We start from the raw sequence: 16901 nt of genomic DNA, 5'->3' as shown, positions 1-16901 counted from the left end.
AGGCAAGCGTGCTACCGCTTGAGCCACATCCCCAGCCCAATGTATGTGCACTCTTTTTAAGGACATGATTTTAGGAGTTGGGAAAACATAGATCACGTTGACTAGCACTCTAATAAACATATAACCCTTTTCCATTATCCCAGAAAGTTCACTCTGGTTCCATGCATATCAACCCTTGATAACATTTGCTGTGATTTCTATAACTATGAATTAATTTTTTTCCCTTTCAAAATATATATCTAAATAAAACTAGATCTCTGTGTGTATGTATGTGTACTATTGACAACTCTCAATAATCATGGTTTTGAAATCCATGTTGTTGTGCATATCAGTACTTCATTTCTTTTTATTGATGAATAGTTTTCTATAATATGAGTATATAATATATTCTGTTTAACCCATTTATTTGTTGTTTTCAGAATTTCTCCTCCACCCTTTTTGTGTTCTTAGCTTGAATTCCCTGTAACAAAAGACAGATTAATGAGGGAAAAGTACACATCCTGAGTACATTAGAAAATCCAAAGAAATGATAGATCTCAAAAAGCTGTTTTCAATATATATCAGGTTTGAATATATTCTTCTCTGAAGGCAAGAAAAGAAGAACGTGAGGAAAGGCCCAGTTAAGAGAAGCTGTCCAGTTAATGTACCATAAAATAAAGGTAAGTTTTATTATGTAGATTTAAGTTCATGTCTTCTCTATTGATTGAGATTCTCTAGTGACTTAATAATCCCTCTCTTTCTGGCACAAAGAAGGAGACAAACAAATGGAGATTTCCTTTATAGATGGAAATGTCTCTAACAACCTCCAGTCTTGTTTGCACAGCTCCTCCTGTGTCTGCAGTTTCTCAAAATAACTAGCTCAAAATAATCTTTATGCACAAAAGCACATTTGGGGTGTCTCATCCTGGTTTTCTATAATCATGTTTTGGAGTGACATGCCCTAAACCCCATCAAAGTCAATCTGAAAAGGCTACACATTTTAAGATTCCAACTACATGGAAAGTACAAAATCATGGAGACAGAAAAAATACCAGGGGCTAGGGGTTGACAGGAATGAATAAGCAAAGCACAGAGAATTTGGGGGGCAGTGAAAATACTCTGTAGGATATTATAATGGTGGAAATATTTCACTATAGTTTATCTGAACCCATATAATGTAAAGCAATAAGAGTTGAACCCTAAAGTAAACTGTGAACAATAATAATATGTTAAGCTGGGCGCTGGGCGCTGGGCTGGGGTTGTGGCACCAGTAATCCTGTAATCCCAGTGGCTTCGGAGGCTGACACAGGAAGATCTTGAGTTCAAAGCCAGCCTCAACAAGAGCAAGGTGCTAAGCAACTCAGTGAGACCCTGTCTCTAAATAAAATACAAAATAGGGCTGCGATTGTGGTTTAGTGGTTGAGTGCCCCTGAATTCAATCCCTGGTACCAAAAAATAAATAAATAATATTAATATGTCAATATAGGTTAATTGACTGTAACAAATATACTACCTGGTGGAGGGCAGTGATAACAGAGGAGGCTCTGCATGTCAGGGAGGGGAAGAGAGCATATGGAAAATCTCTGAACTTTCTTTTCAATTTTATTGTGAACCTAAAATCACTCTAAAGGAATTAAGTCTTAAAAAAACATGCATTTTAGCATCAGATGATTATCAGAATTTTGTAGAGATAGAATCGAATACTTGAGAAGTGACATTAGAGATCTGGTATAACTGATGAAAAAAAACAATATCAATGATCATAAGTAGCACATTAAAATGTATATATAAATATAAATATACACACACACACAAAGAATAGTTGTGAAGGCCCAGCTGAGATTAGAAGCATGACTTTGATTTGGAAATTTTCTTTATAGTAATATAAAATTTGTAAGAATAGATAAAATATATTGGGATAAGATAAAATTAGAACACAAATTATAGTAGATGAAAGAAATTTTTCTTGGATTATGGCCACATTGAATCAGATAAACTCAGTGTCTGTTTTTATAATCATTCACAAGAAGATTTAAAGAATAAGACAAAGAAAGAATAATTTAAGGTTCTGAAAGCTGCCATAACAAAATAAAACCAGCCATTTCGGGCATAAAGCAACAAAAGTTTATCACAGTTTTGCAGGCTAGAAATTCAAAATCAAGATGTCCATGGGTTATGCTTCCAAGAAGGCTCTAGAAAAAATTCCTTCTTTGTCTCTTGCTTGCTTTTGGTGGATGTCAGCAATTGTCATTCTTTGGGTCGTAGATATATGACTCTACTTCTGCCTCCATTTTCATGTGACCTTCTTTCTCTCCAATCTATGACTCTAAGAGCTTCAGTATAAGGACTAAGTATTTAAGACCTACTGTAGGCTGGTATGACCTCATCTTCACTTCATTAGAATTAAAACGATCCTATTTCTAAATAAGGTCACCTTCTTGAGTACAAGGATTAGGAGGACTTTGATATATCTTTTTGGGAGATGCAACTCAAACCACAAAAGATACCAAAAATGTAAGAAATTAAAGATAAGTTGACTTAAAAAAATAAGGAAAATATAAGAAAATAAATAGGCAAATTAGCTGAGTAAACATTTTTCAAAAGAGACCTATTATCAAGAAAAAATATGCTGGCAAGGATGGGGAGGGAGGAAACTCTGAACACTGTTGGGGAATCTAAATTAGTACAGCCACTATGGAAATCAGTATGGATGTGCCTCAAAAGGCTAAAAATAGAACTACCCTATGAACCAGCTATACCACTCCTGAGGATATACATGATGGAAATGAAACTCAGCATGCAATAAATGTACCTGCTTAACCCATGTTTATCATGGTACTATGCACAATAGATAAACTATAGAATCTGCCTAGATGTCCATCAATGAATGAGTAAAGGAAATATCATATATAGACAGAGTGGAGTGTTTTTCATCCATAAATATAAACAAAATCATGTCATTTGCAGGAAAATGAATGAAAATAGAGATCATCGTGTTAAGAGAAATAAGCCTGACTTAGGAAGAAAAGTATCACATGTTTTTCTCCCATGTGGAATCTAAAAAAAGATGAGAAGAAAGTATAAAGGGGACTATTTAGGAGGGGAGAGAGGACACCAGAGAGGGGCATGAGGATTAAGAGAGTATTAGGGAGAGCAGATATAATAATGTATTTTTTTGCATGTATGAAATTGTCACAATGAAACACATTATTCTGCATAAATCATATATGCTAATAATTATAATACAAATTGAAGGAATATATAGCAACCCAATGCAGACAGAATTTTTAAGGACTTGGAGATTTTAGATATAAAGGTAAACAACCATGTTTAGAAACAAGTGACTGGGTAGTGAGAGAAGGTAATATAAACATCAAATATGATATTGTGACCAACTGTAGAATCAACATCTTACATTTTAAGCCTTTTGCCTGCTGCTTTGTCTTATATTTATATATATTACACAACTTATGTTCTCATTTTGTCTTCACCTACTATTTTTTATAATGTGGATTCAAGGAGTTTAAACTTAAAATTTAATCTTAAGAATGCAGAATATCAAAGGAGGATTGTAACTACAGTAGAAAATAAATAAATCTCATCCAATAATGAATGTTAGACTGTTGGGAGTTTAGAGTTGGGATAGGAAGTTAAGGTGTCTTATTTATATCAGAGATAGCAGCATCACATTAGGTGGAAGAATTATGTTACTATATTTGTCTTTTGAACATTAAATATGTCAAAAGGGTGTGGATGATTATTGATTTGTCAAAGGGGTAGACCATGCCAGATTGCATCATACCAACATGATACAAACCCTGATTTATATTCACTTCTAAATCACAATGGAGGCTCCACTGCCAGTGGAGTTCCACGTTTAACTTTTCCTATAAGAAATATCTATATCAGATTTTGAAGGTGGTAGAGAAATAGTAGAAGCTGTTATTATTCAAAAGCAGTATAGGCAGGCTCTTGGGAAATTTCTAACATGAATTTGCAGCAGACTTAGGTGAGATCCTCTAAATCACTTGCTTTAGTCCTACACACAGCTGAGATTACATCAGGGGCTGCTCTGATTATTGTACTTCCAGATTTCCTAAAAACCAACAGTGCAATTTCTCTGACTTAGTTTTCCAGTATTTCAATGATTATTTAATACTCTAATTCCATGTCTTAAAATCCCTTCTACTTGAGATGTTCAGAGTGTCATTTGTCATACTCACTGATTTCAATTAAAACAGTCATATATCCATATTTTTATACTAAAGATCATGTGGAAAGTTAGGAATAAAAGTCATTACATTAAATTTTAAAAAAACACACTCGAAAAATCCTTAGGAAGGGGATCTATTAGGAGAATAAAAATTACCTAAAAAGTCCTGCACATTTTTTTTTTCCAAAGCAAGGGAGGCAGGTTGCTACTTCATTTGTTGAACACCAACGTGGTTGGCTGGCTTTTAGAAGCCATACCATACAAAATAACACACACTTAAATACTACAATCCCACTCAAAACAAATAGCTGTTTACTTTCTGGGAGATATGCTTGACCTGGGACCAACCCATTTAATAGCAAAGTCACATGTCTCACATTAGTTTCCTTCTTTGATTTGTGTTCATCAGAATGGTAGACATATTTTAACTTTTATTCTTTCTCTCTCTGTTTACCAATTCACAATTTTTGTTACTCTCATTATTACTATTACTCTTTTTTCTTCTAAATATAATATTGAATTTACTTAAATGAAATATACACCAAACTTTCTTCTGCTACTTTCTTTTCTATCTGTCCCCTTCATTGATTTATTTTCAGATATCAGTATGAGCATATTATAAACTAGACTCAAATATTTTTTCTCAGGTAATTTGATGTGTAACCTACAACTTGTCTTTTATTCTAAGCTTTATAATTTCATTCAAGTAACAATTTAACACTTGTCATAAGTAAATCTATAATAGAATTATATATGAGACATAGATCTTGAGTTCTTGATGAGTGATCAATTTTTTACAGCACTAGAAGTACCCTACAGTGAAAACTTTAGCTTACTAATATTTGTGTATCTGACCTAGTAGCTAGAATTTCCTCTGCTTGCAAACAAATAAGTTGATCTGTTTCAAAGATACACTCGGAAAACATGAGATGAGATGCTTATGTCAGAACTAATCAGAATTATTACTCAGAACAAGCACTGTGCTCATCAAAATATTTGCATCAGTTGCCACTATTCCAAGTTCCACAGGGACAACAAAATAGGCCCATATGGATGCTTTCACAAAAAGTGGGTTGCATTTCAGAAGTACAACCCTGAGTTTAGAGAACCCTAATCATTATATAATGAGCAGTAAGCATTTCTGCCCTTTGGTCCAGAGGGAAAAATTGTGTTTCTGTATTAATTAGTAAGTGAAACTGCCTTTGTTTCCACAGAGGGATACTATCTTCCAAGGCTTCAGGGAAAATCTGTTCCTTGATAAATAAACTTGTATTGAAGAAGGAAAATATTTCTTTACTTCTTTCTTTGTTTGGAAATAAATTGAAAGAGGTGTATTCTTATTTTTTCCTCAGAACTATATGAGAAAGAGAATCAGCCATCTTGATATACCAGCTGAGCCCAACATTCCAAGGTATTCACAAGAAGCCAGACCTATAAATGAACCATCTTAAATGTTTCCAGTCACCATGTGACCATAACAGCGTGAGTGGTCTTAAATAAAACCATTGTTATGGTTTGGATATGAGGTGTCTCCTAAAAGCTCATGTGTGAGACAAAGCAAGAAGATTTGGAGGAGAAATGATTGGCTTAGGTGAGCCTTAGCCCATCCCGTGAATTAATCACATGTGTGGGATTAATTGAGTGGTAATTAGAGGCAGGTAGGTTGTGGCTGGAGGAGGTGGGCATTGGGGCCGTGGCTTTGGGATATATATTTGTATCTGGCAGGGGTGTTTCTCTCTCTCTCTCTCTCTCTCTCTCTCTCTCTCTCTCTCTCTCTCTCTCTCTCTCTCTCTCTCTCTCCCCCCCCCTCTCTCCCTCTCCCTCCCTCCCTCCCTCCCTCCCTCCCTCCCTCCTGCCCATCATGTGAGCTGCTTCCCTCTGCCACACTCTTCCACCATGATGTCCTGCTTTGCCTCCAGCTCTGTGGAATGGAGCCTGCTGTCTATGGACTGAGACCTCTAAAACTGTGAGCCACCAAATAACCTTTTCGTCCTCTACAATTGTGCTAATGGGGTATTTCAGTCACAGCAGCAAAAAAGCTGACTAAAACAGATAAATAACTAAGCAAGCCTTAGTCAATCCTCAAAACTGTAGGAAATAGTAAAATGTCTTTAAGTCTTTTATAGTGTCTTTTAAATGTCTTTTATGGTGTCTTTTAAGCCACTACACTTTGGACTGGTTTGTAATAGAACAACAGATAACCAAAACAGACATTAAAATGCCATATCAGGTTACTTATAAGTCCATATGGTCCTAGTATTTTTATAGCAAGCAACATATTTTAAGAACTTAATAGTCCTGTCTAAAATATTATTCTCACAGATAAATGATATGTTAGCATGCACAATTTCTGCCATTAACACAAATTCTGGCATTCTGTGATTAACATTTTATCTCAACCATATATTTATATCTTCCATCTGTGTAACTATTGAGAGGAAATGGGAAATGTCTAAAATGTTGGGGGGAGGAGTTGGTATATAGTGATAGAATTATGCTAATTGTCCTTCCTAGAATTTTTTGAAGAAATTATTTAAATGCCAAGAAATAACTCTATTTTTGCCTTTTAAGCCAATGTTCTCCAAAGAAAAAACAGAACAGAGACTGACAGAAAATTAAATAATGTATCTTATGACATTTCACTAAAATGTCTCACATTTTATATTCCTGAATTTGTGTCACTTCTTTATTGATCACTTATGATGCACATATATATAATTTTTATGAGGAAAGGTAATTTGACTAAACTTTGACAAAATCCCCAATTGATTATATAGCAGGTTGTTATCAGTTTCTAAAATTTGTAAATATTAAGATGTACATTTAATCAGCAATTAAGTCCATCTTTCATTTCCTAAAGTCAGGTGAGGAAAGTGTCACCCTATCTGTAGGTATTCATAATTGTATAAGCCAAGATTCTGCAGAGAAACAGAAGAGAGAGAGAAAGAGAGAAGATTTATTATTATTATGGAGATTGAGAAGGTCCACAACTGGCTGTATGCAAGCTGGAGATCTTAAAAAAACAAACAAACAAACAAACAAACAAAAAAAAAGTTGTAGAGCATGAAGGACTAGAGCTGGAGAATCAATGGTGTACATTCTTTGTGGATGTGAAGGCCTAAGAACCAGAAGCACCATGAACAAAAAAATTTATGTCCCAACCAGTCAGAGGAAACACATATCCAACCTTCTTCTACCTTTATGTTCTATTCAGGCCCTTAGCAGATTGAATGATGTGCACCCACATTTAAGGAGGGCAATCTGTTTTACTTTGTCCACCAATTCAAATGCTAATTAATTCTGAGAACACCCTCAGAACCTACCCAGAAATAATGTTTAACCAACTTTCTAGGAATTCTGTGGCCCAGTCAAGTTAACACAGAAAATCAGCCATCACAATGATCATATGTTCCAGGGATGTATGTTTTATTCTGTGGTTTGTTTTACCTTTGGAAAAAAAATCTCTATAAATGTGTCTGGGAATTGGTAACATCAGAGTAGAATGAAGGAGCAAAGGACTAGAAAAGATGAGCATAGTAAGGGCTACTGATTTTGCCCTGAGCCTGACCGTAAATGGCCTGAATTGAGAAATGAGGACCTGAAACAGCATGGGGCACTTAGAAATGAAAGCTGGAAATATTGTGGTCCAGATGCAGAGGAGGAAGGTGGAGGGCAGAAATCTGGCAGGCAGGCAGGGAGTGGGAGGGACCTTATGGGGTCAAGGAAGGAGGGAAGCCATGAATCAAAGACCAAAGCAATGCATTCAAGTGTTCGTAAGTAGGTAAATCAAAATAATGAAAGCAGATGGTCAATGCTGGAAACAGGAGATTAGTGGAAACCAAAAGAAATAACAATTTTAAAAATAAAATAAATACTGTTAGCAGCTAAGCAGATGCTCTTAGGGACGATCACCTATGCTTGTGGTGGTGGGGGACTGCTGCTCCTTTAAGTGACTGTTCACACTGCTTCAAAGTTTTGTTTCATTTTGTTTGGTTGTTTTCAGCGAAGGCCTTCCAAATAAACTAACAATGAACAGTCAAAATCACTAATTCACCTTGGGTCACTCTTTTCAGGTATCCTCGAGTAAACTTTGTTCATTATAGCATAAATTGTCCTCCCAGGAGGCATTATGGGCTGCCATTTTTGAACAGGCGCAGCATGACCTCAAACTGAGCATGTTCAGGAATGTGCCAGCCTCTACATGTGATGATGAGTCTTTTCTATATGAATAGGTATAAGTTTCCCAAAATGTGTAAATTTGCCCATTGTTTTCTTTGTTTGGGGAGACACTGATTTGAGAATTATCTCCTGTGCATTTCTTAATTGCTATAATAGATCTTTTTTTCTCTGGGTTCTGCCTATTGACTTTGCACTCAACAAGAGGTAAACCCATTGCATTTGGTTACAAAATCATTAACTAGAGATGATCAAACAAGAAAGGAGACAGCTCCTCTCCTAAACTTCCTTACTTCTTTTGTTATTTTGGGGCCCTAGCACAATTCTCACACTCAACAAACTTACTTTCATAAAGGGAACAAACTGTGACTTTGTCTCTCATATATCGTGCCCAGCTTTCATTGTAATGGACACCAAGAATTGGAAAATCTTGTCAGATATGTGTTCTAAAGGCAATAAAGAGCACGGCTGTTGGATGCAGAACTGTCATAGAGTCATTTTCTCTCCCTGATCGGTCTTAGTCCAAGAAACCATTCTTTTTCCCTTATAAAACAAGGAGCAATGGTGTTTTGAAGTGGAGATAACAAAAAAATATCATTTTATATTCCACTCAAAGAGAAAATTAAATCACAAAAGAGAGATATGGCACCCATCAGTCAGAAGTGTGATCTAAAATCAAGTCTCAAGACTTACTCCTTTTAATAAGTGAGAAAACTACATTTGCACCAGCTGTGACAGTACCAGTGACTCGACAATAGCAACTGTGGGTGAGGGGGAACTTTCTTAGTCTTTAGTGTATGGCATGGCCTAAAGGCTAGATTCCCCCAAGGAGCTGCACATGTGGAAGAAGAGATTATATATATCAAGTGTCAAGTGTTGAAGTGTGCTTGGAGTGAATTTAGATGGTTACCATGACAACTGCTAGTCAAAGGGAATATTTGCTACTTGTTGGTATGGGTATGGAAATCATCAAACACCATAAGAATAGAGTCATGATGGTCCTATGGCCAAGTGGACCTAAAACACCTGGAGTTCATTTATTCACATCGTGAATCCCACTTATCTTAGTCTTCTAAGAAATGTTGAAAGCAAAGAGCCCAGTGGCAGATGCTATACAAATGTCTGTGTGGGCAATTTTATTCCATTCTTCTCTCAACTCTGGGCAAACATGTCAAGTGAGACTTTGCAAAAGTCAGAATAATTAATAACAAGTGTAACTTTTATTGCAAAATCATCTTTAATTTTTACCTCAAAAGTGTTTTGGCCCACGATTTTGCCATTTCCTTCTAAAAAGAGGCTATGAAAGATGTTTTAGTGCTATTTCCCTGCTTAATAATAATTAAATGGTTCAGGTTTATTCAGATATTGAAAGAGGGAGAGAAAATAAAAACAGTAAGGGTGTTGTTTAGACTCCTAATAACTGCATTAAAAAACCTTTGAAGGCTGGGGCTGTGGCTCAGCAGTAGTGCACTTGCCTGGCATGTGTGAGGCACTGGGTGTGATTCTCAACACCATATATAAATAAATAAAATAAAGGTTTATCAACAACTAAAAACAAATTTGAAAAACAAAACATTTGAGTCCCATTTCAGAAGGAAGAATACATACACAAATATTTTTCATGATCATGAATTCTGAATGTTATATGTAGAATTATAATCATAAGTGAATTATTACCATTTTCCTATAAGAATGATACTGCTGTTGGGTTTCAAATATCTAATTACCTTTCTATTAGAAGGTACACTTTAGATTTTAGAATTGCCAAACCATTTTATGGTACTGGAATATTCCCTCTCTCTCTCTCCCTCTTAACCCCATACCTACCCCTCACTTTGTGTGTGTACGTGTATGTGTGTGTGTGTGTGTGTGTGTGTGTGGTGATCTTTTAATAAAATGTCTTTTATAACCTCTTCTGAGTTGTTCTTGGTTAACTCTGTCTCAACTAGGACTCAGTGGGACAAGAACTAAGCGTGATTTTTGATAGATGGATCCCCATAAACTATAGCAATCCTCATGTCCCCTATCTCATATAATAGTCTCCCTCTCCTTCACTATGGGATGCTAGGGTATTGCATAGTCTGAGATATATGTAGTAGCCATATGTTCTGTCTTATGTTTATAACAAAGAAGCTTGGTTCTAAAGGTATTAAAAGAGGAGTAGAAATCAAAGTGATATCCCAGAAAGGATACTGAGAATTTCTCAGTAGGAAACTGGATGAGAGGGTAGAGTTAAGACTTAGGAGAAGACAGGAAACTGAAATAGAGGCCAAGGTAGACCTTTTATGGACTCCATAATCTGATGGCTAGAAGGGAAGAGATGAGGTTAGTCAGAAGGATATTTGTCATGGAGATGGAAGCTGACTGGAAACTCACATGCCCAGGCCAGAGAAGAGGATTATTTGGAATGCTAAGGGCCTAATCTGGTAGACAGAATCCCTTTAAACAGAAGCCCAAATCAAATGGTTTCAGTCTATACAGAAAAGACTTCTATTTTCCAGTGACTAGAAAAACTGAAACCCCTCTGCATTGGACCGACTGGTCCTAATCAAGGCAGGACTTTATCTTCAAGGAATGGATTTCTGACAGGGAGCTAAAAGAGCATGGAAAGACAGATGGATCTCTTAAATTAGTTATCTGAATAATATGAGAGAGCTACAGTTATATGCCCTTCCAGCAATTTGCAAAATTCTTATTGTTCTTTTCTCTTATGAATTATACATTTTAAAGAGGTCTCTGTGATGAACTTCAGTAGAACTCATAGGGAGTGAGATCCAATTACTGTTGGTTGACTATGAAAATTCCAGATTCCACAATGTTGCTTGAGAATGATCTGTATTATGTATTGACCATAATAAATTGACAACATCCATGGCACTCATGGGCCAGGTCTTGATTCCTTTTCTCTGATACCTCATTGTTTCCTCATGGTACTATCTTCTACTGTATTTGAAACTGTAAATATTTCTATCTCCAATATTTGTACATTGTCTCTAGATAAAATCTTTTTGTTTGAACTCTCAAGCTCCTTCATGATCTGACCTCAACCTCCCATCACAATCATCTTCATCATCAACATTGCTAGCCTTTTCTTAACATTCATTATTCACCAGAATCCTTTCTATAGATTAGCTCTTTAATCATTATAACAACTCCATAAGGAAGATTGCATATTGTATTTATTTTGCCAATGGGGACTTAATAACATTTGGGTTAAAAAAAAAGTCTTCCCAAACCCTTCACATGTAGAGGAGTTGAAATACAGTCAACTTTGAAACCTAGAGGTCTTATTGGAAATACATTAAAAACATGAGGATGAGCTTCATGATGCATTTATAGAGCCAGCTAATTTTTAAAGCAATGGGAATAAAGAATGGTCATAGAAAATTAATCTTAAAAAATGTGAACAAAGATGCATGTAAACCTGAATGCTTTGATACAGAATCATCCTGCATAAAGATAGTGGGAAGGTGGGGTAAAAAAGGACTTGTCAAGGTCAGTAGTAAAAAAATGTTATTTTGTACTGTATGTAGTTGTAACTAAAACTCTTAGGATCCCAATAGTATCTATCTATCTTTCTTTCTTTCTTTCTTTCTTTCTTTCTTTCTTTCTTTCTTTCTTTCTTTCTTACTTTCTTTCTTTCTTCCTTCCTTCCTTTCTTTCTTTCTTTCTTTCTTTCTTTCTTTCTCTGATTGAACTCAGGGGTGCTCAAACACTAAACCACATCCCCAGTCCTTTTTTATATTTTATTTACTGAGTTTTTTAGGGCCTCACTAAGTTGCTAAGGCTGGCTTTGAACTCATGATCCTCCTGCCTCAGCCTCTGAGCTGCTTGGATTACATGTGTGTGCCACTGTACCCAGCTGCAAATGGTTTCTGACCATTTGTTATATATATGACCCTATTCCTTTTGTATGACATTTAAGACAGATTCTTTTCTCTAGTTAATAACAGATGTGTCTAAAAGCGCCTATAATCATACTCTCTCCTCTTCCCACTCTTTGCTGATCCCCTGAGTACACACACACATAGGACACTTTCTTTCCTTACTCTTAAAGCATCCAAGCAACAACTTCATTCTCTTGGACTACTCTTGGTTTTCTACCCCCAGACAGCAAACAGGCAGCCTCTTCGAGCCTTTTCCATTTAGAAATGTGTGTAAAATTCCTTTCCACTTGGTCTTTTCTGAAAGTTGGTTCCTTGAGTACACAGATGCAAGGCCTTTCTTGCCCTTTCTTAGGAATTCCGCATTAGGCCTCTTTCACTTGGCTTGCTCTCTGGGTTGCTTGCAGAGTAAAAGCATGCACGGGCCTTTCTTGACTTTTTCTCTCAGGAATCAATTTTAGAATTCACTTTCAATAGACCTTTCCTTGGAGCTGATTCTGTGAAATGTATATATGCAGAATATCTTCCATACATACTCCTTAGGAATCTGTTTGGTCCCTTTTCACTTGGATTTTTCTAAGGGTCAAGTGCCCTGAGTGCCTTCCTCAATGTCCACTTACCCAACATAAAATTACTTTCACTTGGTTTTTCTTTTTCTTTCTTTTTTTTTTTTGTAGTTGTAGATGGACAGAATGCCTTTATTTTATTTGTTTATTTTTATGTGGTGCTGAGGATCAAACCCAGTGTCTCACATGCTAGGCAAGTGCTCTACCACTGAGCCACAACTGCAGCCCTCACTTGGTTTTTCTGGAGTCTGATTCCTGAGTGAAAACATGCAGGTCCCTTCCTGTCTATAATCTTAGCCATCCTGCATTGGATGTCCTTTTGCCTCGTTTTCTAGTCTTTTCTATAATTCCTATGTATACACAAACTGGCACTTACTGTTTGATCCTCTTAGGAATCCAGAGTAGGAATTCTTTTTTTCTTAGCCCTCTCTGAGACCTGATTCCTGGTATGTGCCCTAGCAGACCCACCCAAGCACTTTGGTCTTGTGAATCCTGACTAAGACTCCCATTTAATTGGCCTTCATTTGGAATTGGTTTCCTAAATGCACATGTACAAGACATATTCTGACTTTCTTCTCAAGAATCTAGCATAGTACTCTTGTTCATTTGGCCTTCTCTGGAAGTTCATTTGAGATGTGCACACATGTTGCTGAGCCTCATCTCCATGACATGTGTAGAGAAGACACAACCTGGAATATAACCAATGTTCTTTTGGTTTACAGTAAACTAGAATTGTTTACATAGTAAATCTTGGGGGCTTTTGTCATAGACAGACTCCAGCATCACTTTTTCTTGAATTTGTGGGACTTTTTTGGAACTTTTGTTCAAACCCTTTCCAATAAAAGCAGTTTATTTAATCTTCTTTATTTAAATGTAGCATCAATTGCTATCTCATTCTGAAAATTTGAGATTTGGATCTCCCTTGCTTATTTAAACCTAATTCCTCTTTCTGTTCTGAGAATATTTTCAAAATGCAAGGCAGAATGTCTGCAATTTAAATTCTAGGACCCAATTTCTAGTTCTATGTGATATATAATGTCTACTAATATAAAAAATTCTCAGAAGTCAAAGACAAAAAATGATACATTATAATAAGTCAGTGAAGTCTTAAGCATCAATGGAGTTATGAGCATATGGTTTGGTGCTATGAGGATAGAGATTTCATGGCCCAAAGTCAAGGATTTATGACCTGGTCTAGGTTACAGAAAGTGCAACCCAGGATGTGAGCTTCCAAATTGAGGCTCTATTGTAAGTTACATATTCTTCAGGCACAATGAGCCTAAATAAGAACATCCTGCAATTGCTATGGAGAAATACAAGTAAGAAATTCTGGGGAGGGGCTGGGGCTGGGCTCAGTGGCAGAGCACTTGCCTAGCATGTGTCAGGCACTGGTTCAATCCTCAGCACCACATAGAAAACAAATTAATAAACAAAGATACTGTGTGTTTCTATACAATTAAAAAATATTTTTAGGGCTGGGGATGTGGCTCAAGTGGTAGTGTGCTCGCCTGGCATGCGTGCGGCCCGGGTTCGATCCTCAGCACCACATACAAACAAAGATGTTGTGTCTGCCGAGAACTAAAAAATAAATATTAAAAATTCTCTCTCTCTCTCTCTCTCCTCTCTCACTTTCTCTTTAAAAAAATACTTTTAAATAATTTTGGCAAGATATATAAATGAAAGTGAACTTCAGCCAGATGTTTCTCAGGATATCATTGGCTCACAACTGTTCGACCACAGGATTGGCAACCTTGCAGGCCCACCAAAACAAAACAAGAAGGGCTGGCCTGAAACAGCACCTCCATCAGGCAGGATACAAACTATGTTATTTGTAAACTCAAGCCTTTTTAGTTCAGGGCACTTTTGACTTTTACTTTTATTTTATTTCCTAGTCTATAATACAGCAAATAAATAGCTTGTCTAGACAGGAAATGGGATCATTATTTTGCTTGCTGATGGCAATGTTCAAGGTCAGTTTCTTTTGAGCGAAGAAAAGTCAGCTCCTGTAGACATCTGTGTGCTGCTTCAGAGGACTTATTAGTTGTGGAAGATCACAGCCCTGTCAAGTAGACATGCAAACTGTGGATGTGCACAACTATTTCTCTCTGGCAACAAAATGTGGGCATACTCCATAATGATCAATTTTGTTTTTTTCTACAACCGACAGCAGTGAAAGTTTTCTAATTATAACAATAACAGAAAAAGACCTTATCATATGCTAAGGGCACAAACAAAGGTCACTGTGGTTATAATAATCAATTCAACACTTCTGTGAGTTTTCCTATCAAAGCTGCAAGACTATCCACCCCTCCCCACATAAAGCCCATCACCAGACCATCTCACTACTGGTACATTGCTCAGAGAACACTTGCTGGAATATGGATTTTGTGAAAACTACCTCATGTCTAGAGCTGAAACACAACTAGAAGTCAAGTAATTCTGCATCCAGCACTGGAAGCAGGTACCAAGTAACTCACAGTGAAGCCAGAGACAGGTGCCTGTACACAGAAACCTAGGAAGACTTTTTCCAAACATGTATTGCTCTGCCAAAGGCAATTATAAATAGCACCCACAGGCCATCAGACACTAGTTTTGACTCACAAGAATGTATGGAAATGACAGTTTTCCAATCTTAAACGTGTTTTGTTTGTTTGTTGGCTTTTGTTTTGTAGTGGTGGGGATTGAACCCAAGGCCTTGTGCATGCAAGGCAAGCACTCTACCAATTGAGCTATATCCTCGGCCCTCAAACATAAGTTTTAAGAGGCATTCATTATGTGTTTCTACTTCACCTCAGGGAAATTTAGATGTCTGCCATGAGAAGAATATGCCCCAGGTAGACACAGCCCCTTCAATCTGTGCCCTAGAACAAGACATATCAGAAGACATGAATTGGGTTCACAGTCTGAAGCAGAACTTCCTCTAACCATATAGAAACTTTTATTGATTAGTGATCATACTGTTTGCTTCATTATTTTTCGCGTTATATATACCATCTATGCTATTTTATATGTATAATAGATAATGATGGTGGTGGTGATAAATGCAAACATTATATATTTCAACAGCTGAGTTATCCATATTTTTTCATTAGTGCATATAATAAGGTATTTTAGGCTGACCACTTTGAGAAATCAGTTCTTCAGGGTCAACAGTTGTGTAATCAAAAGAAGTAGAAAGAAATACTCTGTTTCTGTGGGCTAATCTTCATCCAGGAAAGGTTCAAAGTGACTATGGTTGTGCCCGAGTCTAGGAGTAAAAATTTCCAATCCCTTGGATAGGCCTGTTTTAGCTAGTTGTGATTTGAGAGCGCAAAGCTGAAAAACAATGTAAAGGGATTTGTGGCAATGTAAAGTGTTTGGAGAGTAAAAGAATAAGTATGTTTCTGATGCTTATTTAAGATAAATAGAATATGCCTGTATATGGGGGTTCTTAAGTATATGTAAATGTCAATTTGGATGTTTATTGTCTCCTAGCTAGGCCACTGAAATATGGCTGAAATTCTTCACTGGTTGCTCCTTTTAATAGTTCAGCTAAGTCTGGCTAGGAATTGAAGAGTCAGGATTACAGTCTGAAAATAAATATTTTCCTGGAAAAGTTTCAGTAAAAGGAGGAAATTTGATGACCCAATTTTTGCCTACACTGCATTTCTGGGTAATGCTATTTCCCTGAAAGTGCAAGTCAGCCAAACTCTAATTGTATTGTGCTATCTACATTGGAGTCCCAAGGATGACTGGCTCCTACTTCATCCCATAGCATTCCCCTTATTTCAACCCACTAGTTCAATTTCTCTACTCAAATACTAATTTTCTTAACTCAATAAAGGGACAATTATGGTTCTAAGACTGATTTGGAAAATATAAGAAATAAGTTACACCCTGGATTTATTCTATAGGTCTCTGACCACACAATACATGTCATATATTTAACTTTCTACTTGACATTATGTTTGCCTTGCCATTGACTGTCTTCTGAGTGTCCACAAATGTTAGCTTTGCAAACTGCCACCAAATGTGTATAATCTCAGGCACAAAGGTGCAAAGTAATACATGTTAATAAAATATAAGAGGGGGGCTCGGATTGTG

Source organism: Ictidomys tridecemlineatus, chromosome X, assembly GCF_052094955.1.
Source record: "Ictidomys tridecemlineatus isolate mIctTri1 chromosome X, mIctTri1.hap1, whole genome shotgun sequence".
Classification (NCBI taxonomy): domain Eukaryota; kingdom Metazoa; phylum Chordata; class Mammalia; order Rodentia; family Sciuridae; genus Ictidomys; species Ictidomys tridecemlineatus.
This window is presented reverse-complemented; position numbering follows the sequence as displayed.